At 48.1% G+C, this 22,257-nt stretch overlaps 1 long non-coding RNA gene across 1 annotated transcript in view; it reads right to left on the minus strand.

Moving 5' to 3' along the window:
* LOC309642688 overlaps positions 1 to 22,257 on the minus strand; it is a 119,531-nt gene that overhangs the window by 77,836 nt on the left and 19,438 nt on the right. Inside the window, exon 2 of the long non-coding RNA XR_014253323.1 lies at positions 14,257 to 14,399. This is a non-coding gene — a long non-coding RNA (uncharacterized lncRNA). The remainder of the gene's footprint in view (positions 1 to 14,256; positions 14,400 to 22,257) is intronic.

The following is a 22,257-nucleotide window of genomic DNA, read 5'->3' on the forward strand; positions in this document are numbered from 1 at the left end:
TTCTATAACTATGTCTTCGAGTTTACCAATCTTTTCTTCTGCAACGACTGATCTGCCATTATTTCCATCCACTGTATTATGTATCTCAGACATTGTAGTTTCCATCTCTAGAAGTTTTATTTGGCTCTTTTTTAAAATTAAAAAAAAGTTTTTAATTTAAAATTAGAAGTGCCGCTTTTTTGTTTTTGTTTTTAAGTTGATTCATGTCTCTACATAGGCAACCTTTCTTCAGGTTAGACATATGAAATACATCTGTAATAACTATTTTAATGTTATTATCTATTCTACCATCAGTGTTGCTTCTGGGTCAGTATCAATTGATTGATTATCTGTTCATTATGGGTGGTGTTTTCCTGCTTCTTTGCATGCCTAGTAATTACTGATTGGATGCCAGAATCTTATCTTTTTGGGTTCTGTATAGTTTTGTATTTCTATAAATAATCTTGAGTTTTGTTCTTGGAAGTAATTAAGTTACTTGGAAACAATTTCATCTTTCTGATAGGTGGGACCAGAAATGTGTTTCGTTAGGGTTACTTTTTCCCCAGTACTCAGCCAAGACCCTTCTTAGTACTCTAATTGATGTCCCTTGAATTATGAGACTTTCCACTCTGGCTATCAGGCTATGAGGAACAGGATCTATTTCTCAGACTTGTGTGAGCCCTGAGCACTATTCTCTCTTATCCTTTCGGGTGGGTCTCTCTGCAGCCTCAGATAATTTCTAGTTGATTAATACTCCGCTGAAGGGTGGAGGGGTACCCGCTGCAGATCTCCAGGGCCCTCACTCTTGCAGGCTCTCTCCCTACAAACTCTAGCCTCTCTGGCAACCCCCAGGTTCCCAGTATGTCTCCTTAATTCAGGAGACTGTCAGGCTCTGCCTGAATTCCCCTACCCCTGTGCCATGGCCTGGCAACTTTCTCCAAGCAGTATGATCACTGTCTGTCATTGCCTGATGTGCAATGTCTTGAGTGCCATTTTGTGTGTGTGTGGGGGGGGTCTTTTGTTGTTGTTATTTCAGATGGGAAGGTAAATCTAGTCTCTGTTACTCCATCTTAATCAAAAGCAGAAATTCCTGTCATCAGAGTTGGTACTGGAATTGGTCAGGGTTGGCTCTGAGCTGGATCTAGGAGGTTTTTCCTCTCTTACACCAGGTGGCACAGCTGGCCCCAGGGAAGGGCTGATCCTACTGTGCTCTCAAGCTCTCAGGCACTGGGTGACAACCAGAGCAGTAGCCAGGAAGAGGAGGTAACCAGTATGCCCCATGGGAAGTCGAGCTGGGGTATTTCATTATAACTTTGTCAACAAAATGATTCCGCACTGAGGTTCCAATGCCTTCCCCTCCTTCTGCCATCCCAGCTGGAGTCTCTGACAACTCTGACCTCTTCTCTGGTTACTGGCCAGGGCTGGAAGGGGTTGGCACCTGCAGCCTCCCAGCCGGCAACATTAACTACTACCTAGCAACAACAGTAAGAATTTCCTTCTTTAAAGCAACTGCCATTTTCCTGACCCTGGGCTACTTAGTAAGAACCTGAGGCTGGAGGATGTAAAGTGACTCCCCTAAGGTCACATAGCTGGAAGGGGCAGAATCACAGTTTAGCACTTACCTCCAGAGACCTGTTGTGTTGCCTGCCAGGAAAGAGCCTCCATTTTGGCCTGGGTTCCTGTGTCTAGTTCTGACTTGTGTCTGCCTCTGGGCCTGAAGCCCAATCTGGAACCTGCTTAGTTATGGGAAGTGACATGGGGGGAGATGGGTGGGACACACACTGGCTTTGTAATCAAACAGACCCAAGTTCAAATCCTACTTTCTAATGGTGTGAACTTGAGGAAGTCACGTACTCTTGCTAAGCCACAGGAATCGCCACTACAAAATCAAATAATGGTATTACTTCACAGTATTGAGGTGAGGATTAAATGAGATATTTCTAAAAAGTACTTACTGGACTTCCCTGGTGGTCTAGTGGTTAGGATTCGGTGCTTTCACTGCTGTGGCCCGGGTTCAATCCCTGGTCAGGGAGGGAACTGAGACCCCACAAGCCAGGGGACGTGGCCAAAAAAAAAGTTTCCAGTTCAGCGTGCAAAGAGCTTGGAAGTCATCGCTCCATACTAAAAACAAGTTAAAAAGCTGGATAAACTTTGAAAAATCAACAACTCTTCTTAGACTTGTCAGAGAAGTGAGGTCACAGGGCAAACCACTGCACTGAAAATTGGAGAGACAGACAGGTGAATGCAGAGATTCACAATCTGCCACAGTAGAAACCTATGTGTAGACACTTCCACAAAACTAGCACTGGATGGGAAAAGCTAAGCTGTCATTGAAGGACTGCTGAAGACTCCGTGCAGACATGGAGAGTTTAAAAGCCCGGGGGGGGCCCAAACACAGGGGGACCCCACATGTTTGTGAATTTTACCTCCGGAGCTCTGCCCCTCCTGCTTCTGGCAAGGGCAAGGGAAAAGGAACATCCTGCTCTCCTTAACAAGACCTGCCCTCAGGAGAAACTATTTTACCAGTGCCTAACCTACTGGAGTTTTATCAGAGCCTAACCTGCATGGAAGGGCAATACCCAACTCCGGCCCCCTCCAGCCATCCTATCCTGTCCCACCTAAGGGGGGAAAACTGAGAAGCACTTGTGAAATTCACAGTCCAGGGGTGCAGGTTCTCTAAAAGACAGAGACCTAGCCATAGGGCTACAGAATGCCTCTCATCCCCAATACCTTTACCACCATATCACTAAAGGTCTATTTACTGGAGTGCCCTCTACCCAGTACATCATATCCGGCTTTCAACAAATAATTACAAGGCATACTAAAGGGCAAACACAGTTTGAAGAGACAGAGCAAGCATCAAAACCAGACTCAGACATGGCAGGGATGTTGGAATTATCAGACTGGGAATTTAAAACAACTATGGTCAATAGGTTAAGAGCTCTAATGGAAAAAGTAGACAGCATACAAGAACAGATGGGCAGGGAATTCCATGGTGGTCCAGTGGTTAGGACTCTGTGCTCTCACTGCCAGGGCCCAGGTTCAACCCCTGGTTGGGGAACTACGCTCCCACAGCATGGCTAAAAAAAAAAACAAAAAAAACAAAAAAAAAACAACCAGATGGGCAATGTACGCAGAGTTGGAATTCCTAAGAACAAAAAGCAATGCTAGAAATCAAGAACACTGTAACAAAAACGAAGAATGCCTTTGATGGGCTCATTAGTAGACCGGGCACAGCTGAGGAAAGAATCTCTGAGCTTGAGGATATTTCAATAGAAACTTTCAAAACTGAAAAGACTGGGGAAAAAATGGGACAGAATAGCCAAGAACTATGAGACAACTACAAAAGGTGTAACATACATGTACTGGGAATACCTGAAGGAGAAGAAGAGAAAGAAGCAGAAGCTATATGTGAAGGAATAATGACTGGGAATTTTCCCAAATTAAGGTCAGACACCAAACCACAGATCCAGGAAACTCAGAGAACACCAAGCAGAATAACACACCCCCCCCCACCCAAAAAACAACAACCCTGCACCGATTATGTTCAAACCACAGAAAATCAAAGATAAAGAAAAAGCCTTGAAAGAAGCCAGAGGAAAACAACACCTCATCTGTAGGGGAGCAAAGATAAGAATTACATCCAAATTCTCCCAGAAACCAGGCAAGCAAGAAGAGAATGAGGTGAAACTGAGTGCTGAGAGAAAAAGAAACACAAACTAGAATCTGTATCCTGTGAAATTTCCTTCAAAGTGAAGGAGAAATAAAGACTTTCTTAGACAAACAAAAATTGAGAGACTTTGTTACCAGTAGACCTGCCTTGAAAGAAATATTAGAAGAACTTCAGAGAAATGGAAAATGACGATAGGTCAGAAATTTGGGTCTGCATTAAAAAAGGAAGAGTATCAGAGAAGGAATAAGTGATGGTAAAATAATAATAAATTTAATGTTTTTAAATTGATCTTAACAGATAACAGTTTCAAAATAATAGCAGCAACAATGTGTCTGATGATGATAACGTGTATATGAAGTGAATGATGGCAATGATGCAAGGGATGGGAAGGAAGAATTAGGAATGTTTGTTATTATAAGGTACTTGCACTACTGTAAAGCAGAATAATGTTATTTGAAAGTAGACCTGGATTAGTTGTAAATGTACATTGCAAACTCTAGGGCAACCACTAAGAATATTTTTAAAAATTATAATTGATATGCTAAGAAAGTAGAAAAAAATGGAATCATATAAAATGTTCATCTGAAACAATAAAAGGCAGAAAAAGAGTGGAAGACAAAAATAGGAACAAAGAACAGGGCAATGAATAAAAAACAGTAACAAATATGGTAGATATTAATCCAACTATATCAATAGTCACTTTAACATCAATGGTCTAAATATACCAATTAAGAGACAGAGATTGTGAGAGTAGATCAAAAAACAAGACCCAACTATATGTTGCCTTCAAGAAACCCACTTTAAATACAAAGGTACATGTAGATTAAAAGTAAATGGATATGCTTCCCTGGTGGCACAGTGGTTAAGAATCCGCCCGCCAATGCAGGGGACACAGGTTCGAGCCCTGGTCCGGGAAGATCCCACATGCTGCAGAGCAACTAAGCCCGTGCGCCACAACTACTGAGCCTGTGCTCTAGAGCCCGTGAGCCACAACTACTGAAGCCTGTGCGCCTAGAGCCTGTGCTCCGCAACAAGAGGCCACAGCAATGAGAAGCCCGCGCACTGTAACGAAGAGTAGCCCCCGCTCGCCACAACTAGAGAAAGCCCGTGTGCAGCAATGAAAACCCAACGCAGCCAAAAATAAAAAATAAATAAATTTTTTTTAAAAAGTAAATGGATAGAGGAAGATATTCTATGCTCACCCTAATCAAAAGTAAGCTCGAGCAGCTATATTGATTTCAGACAGAGCTAACTTTAGAGCAAGGAAAGTTATCAGGGGTAAAGAGGGGCATTACATTGTGATAAAGGAGTCAACTCTCCAAGAAAACATAATAATCTTTAATGTGTATGCACCTAACAACAGAGCATCAAAATACATGAGGTAAAAACTGATAGCACTGCAAAGAGGAATAGATGAATCCACTATTACAGCTGGAGATTTAACATCCTTCCATCAGAAATGGATGGATCCAGCAGGCAGAGAACCAGTAAGGACAGAGTTGAACTCAATAGCACCATCAATCAGCTGGATATAATTGACATCTATCAACTACTTCATCCAACAAGAGAAGAATACACAGAATACACATTCTTCCCAAACTCACAAGGAAAATTCATCAAGATAGACCACATCCTACCCCATAAAACATACCTTCACAAATTTAAAACAATAGAAGTCATACAAGATCTGCTCTCAGACCACAGTGGGATTAAACTAGCAATCAGTAACAGAAAGCTGGAAGTCCCAAACTACTTGGGGATTAAACAACACACTTCTAAATAACACATGCGTCAAACAAGAAATCTTAAGAGAAATTTAAAAATATTTTGAAGTAAATGAAAATACAACTTATCAATACATGGTAGCCATCACCATTATCCTCATTCTCTGGCTGCAGCCCTGCCCCAATCGTAGCTGAGCTCACCATGATTATCACGCATTGGATCACTCAGGTCCCAGCTCTCGGCTCTAGCTAGTTTACTGCATCTTGGTCTTCCCAAATGTCATTGCTCTAAAAACTCGGCACACCTTGAGCTGGAGTCCACCTGTGTTATCACAGGTACAGAAGAAAGTTAATTAGGGACCTCCTTATTGCAAACATTTCTACAGGCAGCTGATGTCGTAATCTAGCAATGGAATGGGCCACCTGGTCAGAGAGTGCGAGCTGTGTTTCAGTAGAGACGGCCGAGCAGTCAGAACAGCTGCCAGCCACGCTGTTATAGAGGAGATGCCTGCACCAAATAAGGTGTGGACTCCAGGACCCTCTATGGTTCCTTCCAACTGCAAGATGTGGCAGATTCTAAAATTCTCCATGAGTCTCAGAATTTACAATCCTTAGGCTAGATTATTCCAAGATTCTTCTTCTAAGATTACTTGATTTTAAAGTTCTCTGAGTCTTGGGTTTCATAAGCGGTACTAAATGTGATGAGGTATACAAAAATTATTACCTAACACATGGCCCAGAAGTCCTTTTGGGAAGAGAAGGAACTATCATTGTGGAGGAAATGATTTGATAAGGGTAGAGACCCTATAGAGCGCCTGGACTCCTGAGGAATGAACTGGAAGGGAGAGAGGGAGTGGAGTGGGGGGGAGATGTAAGGTGGGGAAAGGGAGCACATGACCCATCGTACTCTCTAGATGCCAGTAGGCTGTGCTCCGTAAGATGTGCTCCTTCTCTGAAGCATTCCAAAACCTCTGTAAAGTCTACGCTCAGGAATGCTTGGGAGGAGTGATTTTGTTTTTTATATGAAATCCAAATAAAAGTGTGAGTTTTATCACATTCAAGTCAGTGTGGTTCAGGACAAAGCCAGCATGGTTTGCTGGGGGAAGAGAGTACGGGGGTTAGTGTGAACCCCCTGACATTTAGCAGGCTTCTCTGGAGAAAGTGGGGCCTCCCTGTGTGGTGGGGCAGGCATCTAGGGGTCAAACGGCATCTAGGGCACTCCATTCCTATCAAAGTCTATATGGATGGCTCTCTCTAGAGGCATATAGTGCGCGACCTGAGCAACTGAATGTGACAGCCCTGGCCTGAGGCATTAGAGGAAATTTCACCTCCATCTGAAGGAACAGGGAGACCCACCCAGCTAATATTCAGGCTCCATGTTTTCTTTAGGTTCTATTCTTAAGGTTGTAAGATCCTAGGGTTCTATGACTCCAAGAATCTAAGAGTATAACACAGTTTTATAATTCTAAGGCAACAACCACTACCACCACAGCCAATGCTACTGTGTTACCACATGCCAGGCACTGTGCCAGGCACTTTACCTGTATTATCTCAGTTAATCCTCAAAATCTATGAGATACACATTATTCTCTCCATTTTGCAGATGTGGAAACTGAGGCACGGAGAGTTAAGTCATCAGTCCCAGATCACAAAGGCAGGACTGAAGCCAGGTATTCTGACCGTGGAGGCTCCTTACCTGTGCCCTCTACTGCTGGCATTCCTTCAAGCATCTTTGTCCCTCACAACCCTTTTGCCTATGAGCTGAGCGTTTTTCCAGCTCAGGCCCCAGAGATCTGGAAAACAGACCTGAGATCTGAGATGGGTTGAGTTGAGCTGGGTCCTGTTGAGTTGTGTTGTTATGTTACAATAGGTTGTGTTGTGTTTAGTGTGTTTGTCTGCTTCCATTATACTTTGCCAGGACAAAGACTGGATCTGATTCAGTCCAGGGACTGGTACACTGTGGGTGCTTAAAGAAATGCCTAAAATACAAGTGACTAATTGGCCAAGCGGGCTCTAGGTAGTGAGCTCTTCCGGCCATACACCCTGAGATCATCATCCTGTGATTGTATCCTGATGGGGCGCTGGCGAGGTGGGCACACTCCCAAAGGCACCTGAGCAAGTGAAGCCAAGCCAGAATTCATCCTCAAAGAACCTTGGAACCAGGGGTAGGCCAGATCCGTGAAGACTTCGGGTCCCTAGGCCAGGAGTAGATGGTAACTGGAATCAAGATGAGGAGTCTGAGGGGAGCCTTATGTGAGGGGGCCAGGCATGGGCAGGAAGACAGCCCCAGGTGCCCCCATAGTCCATCTTCACAGGTAGCCAGAGAAGGGAGGTGGTCCAGGAAATAAAGGTGCTGGAGCCAGGCATCCTCTGCTGCTTTGACTTGTAGCTTCTTCTCCCTTCAGGACCAGGGCACCATCTGACACCCAGCCTGGCTCATAGGAACCCTTCTCTAGGGCTGGACCTGGCCCTAACTCCTATGTGTGGACTGGGGTCCTGCTGTGGACCTCTTAAGTCTCTAGACACAACCCAGCTGCATCTGCTGACCTTGAGCCTGCTCAAGACCAAAGCCCAGGAGCTCTTGGAGTTCCTGCCTGCCTCAGCCTCTCTTTGACCTCGAGCCCTGGCAATGCCCAGCTGCCCTGAGTGGGGCCAGCTCTGCAGCCCATCTGCCCCATGCCCACCTCAGTTCTTCCACGCAGAGGTGCTCACACCTGCTGAGCCACCTGCCCTTGCCTGGGCTGCTCCTCCCTGGACTATGTCCGGTCCTCTTCACTGGTTGCCCTGCCCAGCCTCTCCTTCTCCAACCCATTCACCCAAATCAGCTTCCACACCACGTTCTGAGATGCACATCTGACCGTGTCCCTCCCCCGCTCACAATCTTCCAATGGCACCCCATTGCCTATGGCAGAAAGTTCTAGTTCCTTAGCCCAGCATTCAAGGCCCTTCATGGACCGCCCCTCTGAGCTCTCCAGCCTCCACTTCCTCTGTCCCTTGACCCTTCCCAGTGCCGGAGTCATTGCAAACATCACTCCTCCTTTACACGTGCTGTTCTCACTGCTTGGCATGCTCTCCTCAAGTTCCTGCTCATTCGTCAAGGATCAGTCTTGCCTTCGTTCCTCCCTGGGTTTATAGCAGCCTGCGCACAGCTCCACAGTGGCCATAATCACCTTGTATCAGTATTAGAGCTCTTGGACTGTGTTTGTTTCCCTACCCGCTGGGAGTTCCATGTGAGGCCCGATTGTGCCTGCAGCTTCATCCTCACTGTCTGGCACGTGGTACCTACGTGCTGAACGAATGAGGGAAGAAATGAACGGATGGCAGTGAGTGACAGTGACATCCGCAGCACCCACACTGGTGACGGTGAGGGTGGGGCTGGGGTGGGCAAGGGATGATGATGAAACAGAAGAACAGAACAAAAGCATGAAGCCACAAGGAGACGGCTCCAAGACGGAGGCAAGGAAGTTGCTGCAACACGGTTCTAACTCCATCTCTCTGCATGGGTCCATCCTGTACCGGAGCTGCGTGCTCTGAAATCCTGGGAATCCCTGTCATTTCCTCCTGTTTGTTATTTCTGCTGCCCCTGTGAGGAAATGCTCCGTGAGTTGCTCAGGCCTTACCCAAGGCTGTTGCCTTCTCTGTGGGCGGGGCGGGGTGGGGGGTGAGGTGAGGACTGCGCAGCTCACCCCCTCTCCCGACCACCAGGACCCTCCTGGCAGGGGGTATCCCAGGGATGGCCTGGGAGTTGGGTAGGCAAGGCCTGAGCCACCTGGGAGAGGAGACTGGGCCTGTGAGACGAGGGGAACCAGGAAGCCAAGGGGGCTTGACCCCCTTGGAGGATGGACCACTGCTGCTGCTGTCTGAGCCCCCAGGTGGGTTTCCTGTCCCAGCTCTCTTGTGCTCAGTCACATTCCCAGTGCACTCCAGGCTAGCCAGCTGAGGGAGTCAGGACTGATGGGAGGTTCTCTAGGGGGGCACGGAGTGTCCACTTCATTCACCCTGTACCTCCATGACCCAGCACCATGCCTGGCAAATGGCAGGGTGGGGAACACAAAAACAGTATTGAATGGATCGACAGATGGATGGATGGACAGATGGACAGATGGGTAGAGAGAAAGAAGGTTGTCCTTCCTGGAGCTAGAAGGCTATAGGGCAGTAGCATCTCTAGGGTCCATCCCTGGTGGCAAATGTGACCATCAGAGTGTGGACTTCCTTGGGGAGGGGTGGGAGGCTGGGGGTCAGAGTCAGGGGTCTCTCACATCCCCTCCGCATCTTCTCAAGCTCTCTGCTCAAATCTGGTATTCCAATTGGGCCCCTCCCTGCATAAAGACACCCTGTCCCCATACGTGGGTGGGCATCAGAATCTCCTGGGGAGCTTTAAACAGTATAGAGTCCTGGGTCCCAGCTGAGGCCTGCTACTTAGAATATTGCCAGGTGGGACCATGGATTCTGTGTTTGTTTTTTGTTTCGTTTTGTTTGGCCACGCCACCCGGCTTGCGGGATCTTAGTTCCCCGACCAGGAATAGAACCCCGGGGCCCTCAGCAGTGAAAGTGCGGAGTCCTAACCACTGGACCACCAGGGAATTCCCGGATTCTGTGCTTTTTAAATGTCTCAGGTGATTCTGCCATGTAGACAGTCATAGGAACTCCCCACCTACTGGACTGAGTTTAAACCCCCAGGCAAGGCATTCTGCACCCAGCACCTACCCCCTCCCCCGGGCAGCCTCATGCCTTGCCCCTCACCCCAGACACGAAGCCTAATGAAAAGGCTCCACGTTCCCAGACATGCTCAGGCTCTCTCACCACCAAGCTTTCACTCAAGTTCATCTCTCTGCCTTTCCCCTCCTCCACCTGAGAACTTCTACACGTCCTTTCTTCGAGTCCCAGAAAATGCCACTTCTCCCAGGAAGCCTTCCACACCTATCTTCCAGCCAGGCAGAACTTTCTTCTTCTTCCTGAGTCTCACAGCACCTCCTACCATCTACATCGTAGCACCTGTCACTCTGCCCCATAATTACAGTCGGCCCTCCAATCCACGGGCTCCACATCCATGACTCAACCAATAGCGGATCAAAAATATTCCGGAAAAAAAATGGCAGAAAGTTCCAAAGAGCAAAATTTGAATTTGCCACATGCTAGCAACTATTTACACAGCATTTATACTGTGTTAGGTATTATAAGTAATCTAGAGATGATTTACAACATGTGGTAAGATGTGTGTAAGTCATATGCAAATACTATGCCATTTTATATAAGGGACTTGAGCATCCTCTGATTTTGGTATCCACAGGGGTCCAGGAACCAATCCCCTGTGGATACCAAGGGGCGATGTATCTAATAATACCTCTGCCAGACAGTTTGCATCAGCAGCCTTGTTTAAGCCTCCCAGGAATCCTTTGAGGTAGAGGATGATGATGATGATAGCAAAGATCGATTAGGTGAAAAGCTTGGAAGCCTACAAATGCTGCTAGACCCATAAACCTTCACAATAACTGGGTGAGGTAGGTACCATTATTATTATTAGGCCCATCTTACACATGAGGAAACTGAGGCCCAGAGAGGTGAATTCATTTGCCCTGGGTCACACTGATAAGTGGTAGAGCCAGGATCTAACTCAGGGAATGTTCCAGCCCTTTTACAGATAAGGACACTGATGCTCAGGGAAATATTTGCCCAAACACACCATTCTCATAAGCAGCACAATCATAATTTGCACCCAGGAGCCTTTGACCCAGAGCTCCACATTCCCACATGGCCCCAGTTTAAACCTTCTGCTAAGCAATCCCCAGACCATGCCCCATTCCTGGCCTGTTCCAGGCTCCCTTCCTCTTCCCACAACCCCCCAGAGATCTGTCCTCTCCTCTTCCCAGACTGGCCTGCCCTCTGATCTCACTTCTACCCAGCCTGCCCCACCTTGAGCTGCCTGGAAGGAACACCCAGCCCTTGCAGAGGTCACGACTCAGCTGGCAGGCAAAGGTCCAGCCCTGCTGGCAAGCTTTTCCCTGCAACTTCCCCATCCGCATTCCAGACGGAGCAGGCTGAGGCGGTAGGGGGAGCAAGGCCCCTCCTCTCCCTGGGCCTCAGTTTCTCCATCTGTTGGGCAGAAAATAGCAGGGCTGAAAGGAGGCTCTGATGATCTTGGGGTAAAAGGCTTGGTAAACACTGGTGGTCCAGCCCTGACTGCCTCACTCCTGAGTCCTGGATAGGAGGGTGGCATCCCCTGTCAGCCTGGAATCCACCTCCGCCGCCCTGGCGGTTACCTGCCCTCCTAACGTCCCCGTGCCCCTGCTAAAGAACAGGATCACAACCAAAGCATATAAAGGGTACTTCACAGAGTAATAGCTCCATAAGTAAATAGCAGCAGTTATTAAATGAAGGGCCTTGCCTCTCTCTGTGGAGAGAGCAGACTAAAGCCGAAGCATAGCTGTGCAGTCAGGCACCTTTCTGGAGAACTCGATGGGAAACTTGGCTCTCCAAGGTCGGTCCCCAGCGCAGCCATCCCACCCACTAAGCATGACTCTAACCGTCCAGAGGGTGACGGCAGGTTGTAACTGCAGCTGTTTTGGACACACGTTGCAGAACTCTTTCACATGCCCTTTTCTCCTCCAATCCTTTACAAAGCCTGTAAAAGGAGCTGGCCTGGGCTTTGGTTCCAGGCTGACCTGAGCTCATTTCCAGCTCTGCCACTTATTTGCTGCATGATCTTGGGAAAGTTATTTCTCTTCTCTGAGCCTCACTCTGCCTTATCTGCAAAGTGGGCACGATACTCCCAACCTTGGAGGGTGCTGTGAGAGTTACAAGGACCGGGCACAGAGGAAATACGTAATAATCCGTATAGCTCTATCACCCCCATGTTCTAGATGAAGAAACTGAGGCTCAGAAAAGCTCTATTGTTTGTTCCACAGCTAGTAAGAAGCAGGGCTGACTCTGAGTCCAGGACCCCTGCTTCCATGCAGGAAGGTGTCCCCCAGTTCATGAATTTGTGAGGCCAGGAGGTATGGCTCTGGATGCTCAAGGCCAAGGACCGATCTCAGGGTCCTGCTTTATACGCCTCACCTTACAACCGTCATTAGTCATGGCTGGCCAGGTTCCAGACCTCAGCATCAGGCCCTCCCGAGTGGGTCAGAGTGGACAGGGTCAGAGTCAAGATGGACTTGGCGGGCATGGCAGGTGGGGCCGTGTGCCCTGTGCACACCGGAAGACCCGCAGACACAGGAAATGAAAGCAGCGGGCTTGTCCCAATTGATCCACACTGTGAGGACACAGTGACCTCATCTCCACAGCCAGGAGCTCGCTGTCAGCCCTGTGTTCCTTTTAACAGCCTGAGTCAGCGTGCAGAGACACACCGCAGAGCACTGCCTTCTCCCTGCTGATTTATTAGGGCACTTTCCCAGAGAAAGATAAAAACTCTTCTTAAGCTCTGGGCAACTTACTTTTAATTTTCACCCTTTGAAGACAAAGATGAGATACCATTTCTCACCCATCCAACTGACAAAGACTAAAAAGATAAACCACACCCAGGATTGGCCAGAGGATTGCGAAAAGGGCAGGTCCCTTTACAGCTGGTAGAAATGTAACAAGTAAATACTATGTTTTTGAAGGGCGATTTGGCAAAGTTTTTAAAATTCCCGTCTCCTTTGACCCTGTAATCCCTCTCCTACAAGGATTTGTACCTAGTTTTTGGTACAAAGTTGATCTTCACGGTGTTGTTTATAACTGCTCCCAAATGAAAGCCACCTAAATATTCGTCAGTAGGGGATTGGTTAAATCAATGATGGGCTATCAGTCAGCCATTAAAAATCAGGCTGGGAAGAATATTTACTCAAAGAGAAAATGCTCATTATAGATTAAGAGACAAAGCAAGTCATATCCAGAATGATTTGCATTGATATGAGCAGGCTTGATAAGATTTTCCACACCTGGGCTTGTTCTTGAGAAATTCTCCCTCTTGGCCCCAGCCGCCATGTTGTAAGGAAGTCAAGGCTATCCTGCTGGAGACAGAGGAGGATGCAACACCATGTGTGGAGAATGGCCCCAGCCAAGTACCCCATCGAATGCAACTGCATAAAAACCTCAGCTGCATCACGGGAAACAGAACTGCCCAATCCCCCAAATCAAGAGAAATACATCATTGCTGTTTAAAGCCACTAAGTTTTGGAGTGGTTATTCGGCAGCAGTAGATAGCTGAAACACCCCATTTTTCAGTTCCTAGATTTTCAGAACGCATACAGACCATTAGAGCAGAAGCACCTGTGTCTGAGCACCCAGCCCGCTGTGCAAACCTTGGAGGGAGAGCCTTGGGTGACCCCAATGGCTGAACCTCTACTGCTGGCCAGTCATTGTGCAGCTTTCACAAGCACCATCACGTACTAGGTGCTTAATAAATATTTATTGAATAAGTGAATAAATGTCTTAGTTAACACACACTGCAGCCCTGTGTGGTAAAAGTGATCATTTTATTATTACTCAACTGACATTCATTAGAGAAAAATCAGAAAAATGCAGGCATTACAAAAGAAGAAATGAAAAATTACCCCTAATTCTACTACCCGTAATTTCAATTAACATTTAGCATCTATGTATGGAAATTCAGTTACATTATATATGCATATTTACTTTTTTAAATGTGATAAACATACTGTTTTGTAACCCATTTTTTCAATTCAAAAATATCTTGACTCTCTTTCCATGTCAATGAACATATATCTCTGTTCCACATTTTTAACGCATGCATGTGTTTGCCTGTGTGACTCCATCGGGGAGTCACACACCCCTCCTCCACCCCACCCTCACAGCAGATATAAGCCCTGCCAGCCTTGTTCGTTTTCTATGACCCCACCGCCCAACCACAGCCAATAGGACCCAGGACAACCATCTCACCCAAACTGGGCCAATCCGCTTCTCTCGTCTAGAAACTTGGAATCCAGACCAGGAGAGAGTCAAGTCAGCCTTGAAGTGGTCCCAGGTAAATTCTGGCATTGTGTGGTGGTTATAGCCTACCACGTGGAGCAGAACATGCCTGTCTGTGAAGAGAAAGAGAAATAAAGCAAGGATGAGGGATGTAGACTATCCTGGTGGCACTCTACTAAGTCCCAAGCTTAGTCAGCATCTGACTGCACCCCTGCCACTGTTTGCCGGACACCTCTGTTGCCTTTAATGAAGTCTCCTTTATTGGCTGAAGTTGGCTTAAATATATTGACACTGGCAACCAAAAAATTCCTAGCAATGATTACATTAAGGAAATAAGACAGATGGGACTCTCAGCCACAAGGCCAGGCCTCTGGGAACCAATAAAATGAACACCCAAGATAGAAGACTAGTGCCCCAGCACTTTCTATAAGCCACTTTCCAATACTGGGTACACAGGCTGGAATGCCAGCTGCTTGAGGGGAGGGCTCTAGAGCCAAGCATTCAGGGCCCTCCCTCGATGACACGGCCCCCGCCTTACAGCCTCAGCAGCAAACGTCTGTTGGGCACCTGCCACATGCAGGGCACTGTGCGAGAGGCATAGATGCACACGATGTATAAAGTTCCATGTGTGACTTTAGGCAAGTCATATCCGCCTCTCCAGGCCTCAGTCTTCTCTTCTGTAAATGTGTTGAAAAGCACAATTCTAACATCTTTCCAGCTCTCACACCTACAAGTCTAAGCCAGGGTCCCAGCCCCAGCATGCCAGGAAGAGGGCATATATAACAAGCTCTAGAAGGGGCATTGGACTTTCCAAACACCTCCCTATCCACTGTCTCCTGTGAGCCTGCCAACAGCTCTGCAAGGCCGGACTCATTAGGCCAATCTTAGGGATGTGGAAATGGGAGAGACAGAGAGGTTAAGCAACCTGCCTGAGGGTACACAGCTGTTGAATGGAAGAACTGAAACTTAAATCCAAGTCTGAGCCAACTGCCCACTGGGAGAAGGATCAAATTACCCTCCACATTGGTTATCACAGTTTTGTTGTTGTTGTTATCACAGTTTAAAGACAAGGACAGTTTAAATGAGGCACCTAGAGTAGTCAAATTCAAAGAGACAGAAAGTAGAATGGTGGCTGCCAGGGGCTGGGGACAGGGGGAGTGGAGAGTTATTGCTTAATGGGTAAGGACTTTCGGTTTGGAAAGACGAAAAAGGTCCAGAAATGGATGGTGGTGATGGTTGCACAACAGTGTGAATATATGTAATGCCACTGAACTACTATACACTTAAAAATGGTTAAAATGGTAAATTTCATGGTATGTGTATTTTATCCCAGTTTTTTAAAATGAGGACGCTGAGGTCTAGCAGGATAAAGGTCTAGCACTTATTATGACAAGGCTTCTCAACCCAGAGCTAGAAAGGTCTTGGAAGTCACCTGTTGCAACCCCTTCATTACGAAACTGAAGAGACTGAGGCTTAGAAAGGGACAGTGACCTGCCTGAAGTCACCCAGCAAACCGGTAACCACCCAGAGTGGAGTAGAACCACTGCCCTCTGAGTCCAGGGATGTCCGCCTCCAGTGCTTTCCCTTTCTTAGGAGCTAAACTGCTGTGGGATTGGGGCATTAATTTCAAGCCTCAGTGAGGAAGGGAGGGCTTCTCCAGGCTTTCAGTGTCTCACTTTCCATCTTCTAAAGCGTGAGTCAGCTCCGGTATAATGCGGTGAGTCAGCCGACTCCTCCGTGATGAATGTACACGTGACTGCCAGGTGGCAACCAGGTGGGGCTGGGAGTGGGGGAAGTGGGCACAGCCGGATGCCGGCTGGGCCATGGCCGCTCACTCAGGAGGTGAGGTCTGTGCTTTCTTTTGGCTCCAAATTGCTGCATGGTGGTATCTGGAGGTTAAGAGGTCCAGGTCTCACACCTTCCATTTGCTACCCAATTCCTCCTTTGGTGTGACCTCAAGCAAATGGCTTTAACCTTGGTGTGCCTCAGTCTCCTCACCTGTCCAATGGGCACATGAATAAATCTGGTCTTGACCTCCGCACAAGGTGTGGGGAGGACCCAAGGAATGACACTGGGAAGGTGTTTTGCACAGTTAAAAAGTTGCACCCGCATAAACGGCATTGTTATTTCACTTCTCGGGAGAAATAAAGTTCTAAGAACAAAACAGAGCCCAGCCAGGCTATTTATTTGCTTTTCTCATCAGTCCTTGGACTTCTTAGGGTCTGAGAGCCTCTGGTCTCCTTGCTCTTCCCCAGGGCGTCAACCTTAATGGAGGGCATACTGTGGACTAGGCCCAGGGACAAGCCACTGAACCCTCCCCAGAGCCCCACAAGGTCAAGATTATTCTGAGCCCCATTTTACAGAGAGAGAAGTGAGGCTCACAAAGAAGAAGCAACTCATCAAAGATGGTACCACCGGAAGGGTAGAGCTGGGCCCTAAAGCCAGACTTGCGGACTATTCCGGCACTGGTCCTCTCTGTGGGTTCAAGGAGGAAAGCTCCCGGGGTCTGCATCAGGTCCCCTCCTTCCAACAATACACGGAAATCGAAAGAGGTAGATCCCTGCCACCCTAAAGTAAATCAGGCTTTGAGAATGTGAAACACTGGAAAGAATAACAATAGTTACCATTTTTCAAGAATTTATTATATGCCAGTCACCTGACAGTCATCTTCTCACTTCATATTCTCACTAAATCTTTGAGGTAAGTACTGATATTATTCCCATTTTACAGTTGGGGAAATTGAGACTCAGAAAGGCTGAGCAATAAGCCCAAAGACACACAGCTAGCAGATCTGCCTCCCCAGCCTGTGTTCCACCCACCGTATATCACTGCCGGCCTCCTCACTCGTTCGTTCTTTGCTTCATTCATTTATTAAACATTTACAGCCTCTTCTCTGTGCTATAAGTAACTAGCTGGACAGAGGGAAGACAGGGATGCCTGAGCCCCTACCCCAAGGAGGTCATTATCAGGAGAAAGATACGGCTCAAATAACTGTAATCTCAGCGGTAAAGGGCCAGGCCCTGGTGCACTGCTGGTGCTGGTGCTGGGCCAGGTGCCTAACCAGGTGCTGCAGGTCAGAGTTTTTGTTTATTTTTTTTAGTCAAGGTGCTGGAACTCATACCTACTACCTGTGTGATCTTGGGCAAATCACTTCACTTCCCTAAATCTCAGTTTTCTCTTTTAGAAAATGGAGAGAAAAAGACTCATCTCACTGAGGTCTTGTGGGGATTAAATTAACTGGAAGAAGCCAGGTACCATTTTGGGTGCTGGGGATGCTGGAAGAAGCAGACAGCAGTCATTCCCTTGGAACCACAGAAAGAATTTTTTAAGTAAAAAAAAATTTTTTTAATTGAAGCATAACATGCACACAGGGAAGTGTAAAAACTGGAATTGTCCAGCCCAATGAGTTTTCACAAACTGAACACACACATGTAACCAGCACTCTGATTACAAAACATCACCAGAAGGGTCAGGACTAGGACATGGCAAGTGAGACACTCACCTCCTGCGTAAAATTTAAGGGGGTACCGAAAAGCTCAGCCATCAAGATAAATAACATTTTAATGCAATATTTTTTAAAAATCAAAACTAATGCAAGAAAATCCATGATGACAAAATATTAAACTTTTAGATAAAGACAGGATTAGGAACAATGCTGTGTTGAGTCACATTAAAGCTCAGGGCAAAAGGGAAATATCAGTAATATTGATCCTGCCTCATCTGCCTCACCCTAGTCCCAGCCCTGATTACCAGACCTCCTGAGGGTCACTCATCCCTCCAAGGGTAACTAATACCCAGACTTCTAATCCTATAAATAAGTTTTGCCTGTTTTTGAACTTTGCATACATGAAATCACACTCCTTTGCATATGGCTTCTTTCACGCAACATTGTGTCTGTGAGCTGTAGCCACGTTGTTGTGTGCCAGGGAAAGATGCTTAAACAAGGAAATGACAATGTGCTGGCTGGATGTTTGAGAGAGACCATGGAGGTGGCAGGTGGGAGGATGAATGAGCAGAGCTAGCACAGGACCAGTGGAACGGAGAGAAGGGGATGGAGTCCGGTGCTATTTTGGAAGGGCAGAGTCCACAGGATTGACTGGATATTGGGGATGAGGGAGAGAGAAGAGTCAAGGAAGATGCCAGATCTCTGGCTTGGGCTATTTGGTGGATAGAGGAACCGTCTCTGCAGTGGGGACCAGGAGGGATGGGAGAGGATAATGAGTTTAGACTTAAACATGGTGAAGGCCAGGTACCTGTGGGGCATTCAGAGGGCTGTCCTGGAGGCAGCTAGACAGACAAGCCTGGTGCGGGAGAGAATGGGGGGAAGGAAGTGTTCCCTCAATATCCCCCAGCATTGGGCGAGCAGGTGGTGGCCCTGATGAGAGCGTGTGCAGAGGGCCGGGGAGGAGCTTGAGAAAGGATAAAGGAGGGAAGCTGAAAAGTTCTCTGAGAGCAGGTGGTGTGATCTGGTGCACAAATCAGAATGAAAATATTAAACATACAAAACTGTCCTCCCTGGCCCATCAGGACTTCCAGGAGTCCAACACAGGGTGTACCTGCAGCCTGTGAGGGTTGCAGAATATCCTGCGGATCAGGGGCTCTCCCGCCCCAGTCCCTGCCAGCCCCACTTGCATCAGCGGCAGCTGACTCAGCAAAGCCTTTTCTCCTGGCTGCCAGAGACGCTTGCCTTTAAAGGCAAAAAAAAAAAAAAAAAAAAAAAGCGCCTTTCCCCCGGCAGCCCTTACTCACTCCAGACTCAGGAGCTGCTGCTACCATCCCCTACCCCCCTCACCCCGCCCCGCCCCCAGCGGGCACAGCGAGCCCAGCACGGCTGGGGACCCGGAGCGTGCGAGCGTGCGTGCAGGCACGCACCAGGCCGCCGGCATCCGCCTGGCCACCTGGCACCACCCCGCCAGTCCCAGGGAGCTCTTTTCCTCCGACTGGCTAGGGCTAGAACTGCTTGGAATCCAAAAGTCCGAGTTCCTTCCTGGGCTAAAGGCAGCCTCCAGGGAACAAAGCTGCCAGTGTAAGAGCAGCTTGGCGAGGTGGGCGCTTGGTCCTTCCAAGCGGAGCCCGAAGGCTCCACCCCAGCCTCCTCACACTCCCCTTTAAAGCCTCGGGGTAGGGAAGGCTTGAGAGGAGGCTGACACTTCCTCAGGTCCTTCCCTGCTCAAAAACCCTCCATGACTCCCCACTGCCCACTGAATAAAGCCCTAACTCCTATACCTGGCATTGGACCCCTCCTCAGCTTCTTCTCCCATCAAATTCCCCCTAACTTCATCTCTTCTTGCTCCCAATCCCCTGCACTCCCACCGCAGGGGCTACTTAGCCTGGCTCTCTGGCTTAAGCTGCACCTCCATGAGCCCACTCTGGGCATTTGCTCTCTCTTCCCAGGCATCCCAAACTTCCAGGCTCACTTCCTTAGGCTTTCTCTGGTGTTCCCTCTCTGGTTGCAGTTAAATCCGGTTGCCCAGGATTCAGCCATCCAAAAACTAAACTAGCCCATTTGTGAATCTAATATCTGATCAGTGTCAATAACTTCTGATGAATTTACCTCTATACTGTGCCTTCCAGGGATCATAAAGCTTTTACACAAAGAACATCTAGAAATGCAATTTCAAGCAGATAATGGGAGTCTATTGGGGCAGGTATGATGGGGTAGGGCGAAGGTAAAGCTGTTTTTCTAGCCACTCTGCTCTGTCTTCAAGTCCCACCCTGACCATAGGAAGGGGGTTTGATTGAACTTCTGACATCATGAATTAGTACTGTTTATTTGGATAAACGTTTATACACAATCCGTTTTTCCTCTGGCCAAGTCAGGAGGGGATTGTTACACCCATTTTACAGATGTGAGTCTTGAGGCTCAGAAAAGAGAAAGGATTTGCTTGGTGATGTTTGACAAGTAAATAGCAGAGCTGGGACTCAGGAGTCCAAATCCAGGGCTCCACCATCAGTCTCTGAGTGTGGTCTAGAGATTCTTTCTCCCCTTCAGCAGTCACTCTCTGCCCGTCTACTGTCTTCGCACATGTTCTTCCCCTTGCCAAGGATGGCCTTCCCTCTGACCCACCTGGTGAACTCATATTCAGCCTTCTAAACCCTGTTCAGCCTGCCCTCTCCCTTTCCTGAAGCTCTCTCCACTCCCTCTCCTTCCTTTGTAGTACAAGTTCTCTCCCATACACATTCTTAACCATGCACACCCAACTTGGTACTGTTGCTGTGCGTCTCGCCGCTTCATCCTCTCCAGTTTGGGGGCTCCTTAAGGCTAGCAATAGGCTTGCCTGCCTCTGTCCCTGGGGAAGTGGCCAGCACAGGGCTGGCCTGGAGAAGGAAAGGGAGCCTGATGGTGAGTGTGCCCCATGAGCTGGGTGGGGTGTACCCACAGCTGGGAGGAGGCATACGCAGTAGACTGGATGTGTTCGGAAACAGGGAGCGATGGAGAGACTTTGAGCAGGGACGTGGCAAAACCCAAAAGGTACTTAAGGGAACACTGGTCTTGGCAGGAAACAGGCAGACTAGCTGCTCATATGTTCATTCATTCCTGCCTTCTTCCTTCACTCCTTCACCCCTGTGTCTCAGCTACAGAAGCCATCCTCAAGATGCTCAGTCTGAAGGGAGACAGAAAGGACTGCAGCACGCTAAGAAGCATCAAAGGGTAAAGGAGAGAACAAGCTCTTGGAGGACTCAGGGACACTTCCCAGAAGGGGCCCCATTCTAGGGGTGCTTTGTGCCATCAGAAGCATTTTGGCTTGGTGAGGTGGAGGGAGTCAGGCAGAAGAAACAATCTGAGCAAAGGTACAGATGTGGAAAGTGCTGGTGTGAGGGGTGAGGCTGAGCCTGTAAACTGCTGCCCTGAGGGCCTTGCTAGCCAGGCTGGACCCTGCTGCCTCTATGGCAACGTGGGACATACGAACAGGAGAGTGAGGGTCAGCACTAGAGGACACGAGGCCAGAGGCGCTGGAGGCCCTGCAGACAGAAGGAAGGGAAGGAGGATGAGGTGGTACAGAAGGTGAAATCAACAGGACTTAGGGGCCCTTGGCACCAGATGAGGAGAGAGGTGGACCTAAGCTTTCCAGGCTGAGCAGCTGGGAGACCACAGAAATAGGAGCCGTGGGCAGTGGTGTGCCCAGAAGGGGCAGGCCTTCCCTTCCAGGGCTTCTTGGTCAGCCAGGGTGCCCCCTCCCAAGGCCAGCACTGGACCCACAGCTCAGACAGAGGACTCCAGGGGTCATGGGGTCAGCTCAGGCTCCTCCTTCCCAACAGAAAGTAGCCCCTCCCTGGGCCCCTCCATACGGAAAGGGACCCTCAAACCAACCTCAGGGTTTTGTCCAGACCTTTGGACTGGGGGGGTCTTTCCTTTCACTGTGTCTCAAGTAAGACACGGGTCTAGAAGAAGAAACGAGGTGAAATCAGATGAAATAAGGTGAAATAATACGACTACCACTAAAGGGGGACTTACCGCGAGTAAGCATGTGCTACGTATTTCATGAGCTTATCTGGACATTGTATCTCTCATGATAGCACATGAAGTTGGTGGTCATGTTCATTCCGTTTAACCCAGAAGAAAGCTGAGCCTCATAGGCCAGCACCTTGCCTAGGATCACTTGAGGGGTGGTCTACAGTGGAGCTGGTTCAAACCCAAGTTCTCCTATGTTCCTACCATTCATATTTTTCACACGTACCTGTCACCATAGAGTCACATGTACTGTCAGGAGTGGAGAAAGGCTTCACAAAGGGGGTGATATTAAAATGCAAAGAAGAGGTGGGCATAGATTTCCAGGCAGAGGGCCCAGCCTGTGCTAAAGCAAGGCTTGGCTTACAAACAGGAATGTGGGGATGGAGAGGGGAAGGGAGAAAATCGCGGAGCGAGACCTCCCGTAGTCTAACAAATACTTAAATACCACTTACCACGTAACAGAAGCTGTTCTAAACACTTTACAAATATTAACTCACTTAATCTTCATAACAAACCTA

This window comes from Balaenoptera physalus (assembly GCF_965194825.1).
Source record: "Balaenoptera physalus genome assembly, chromosome: 1".
Taxonomy (NCBI): domain Eukaryota; kingdom Metazoa; phylum Chordata; class Mammalia; order Artiodactyla; family Balaenopteridae; genus Balaenoptera; species Balaenoptera physalus.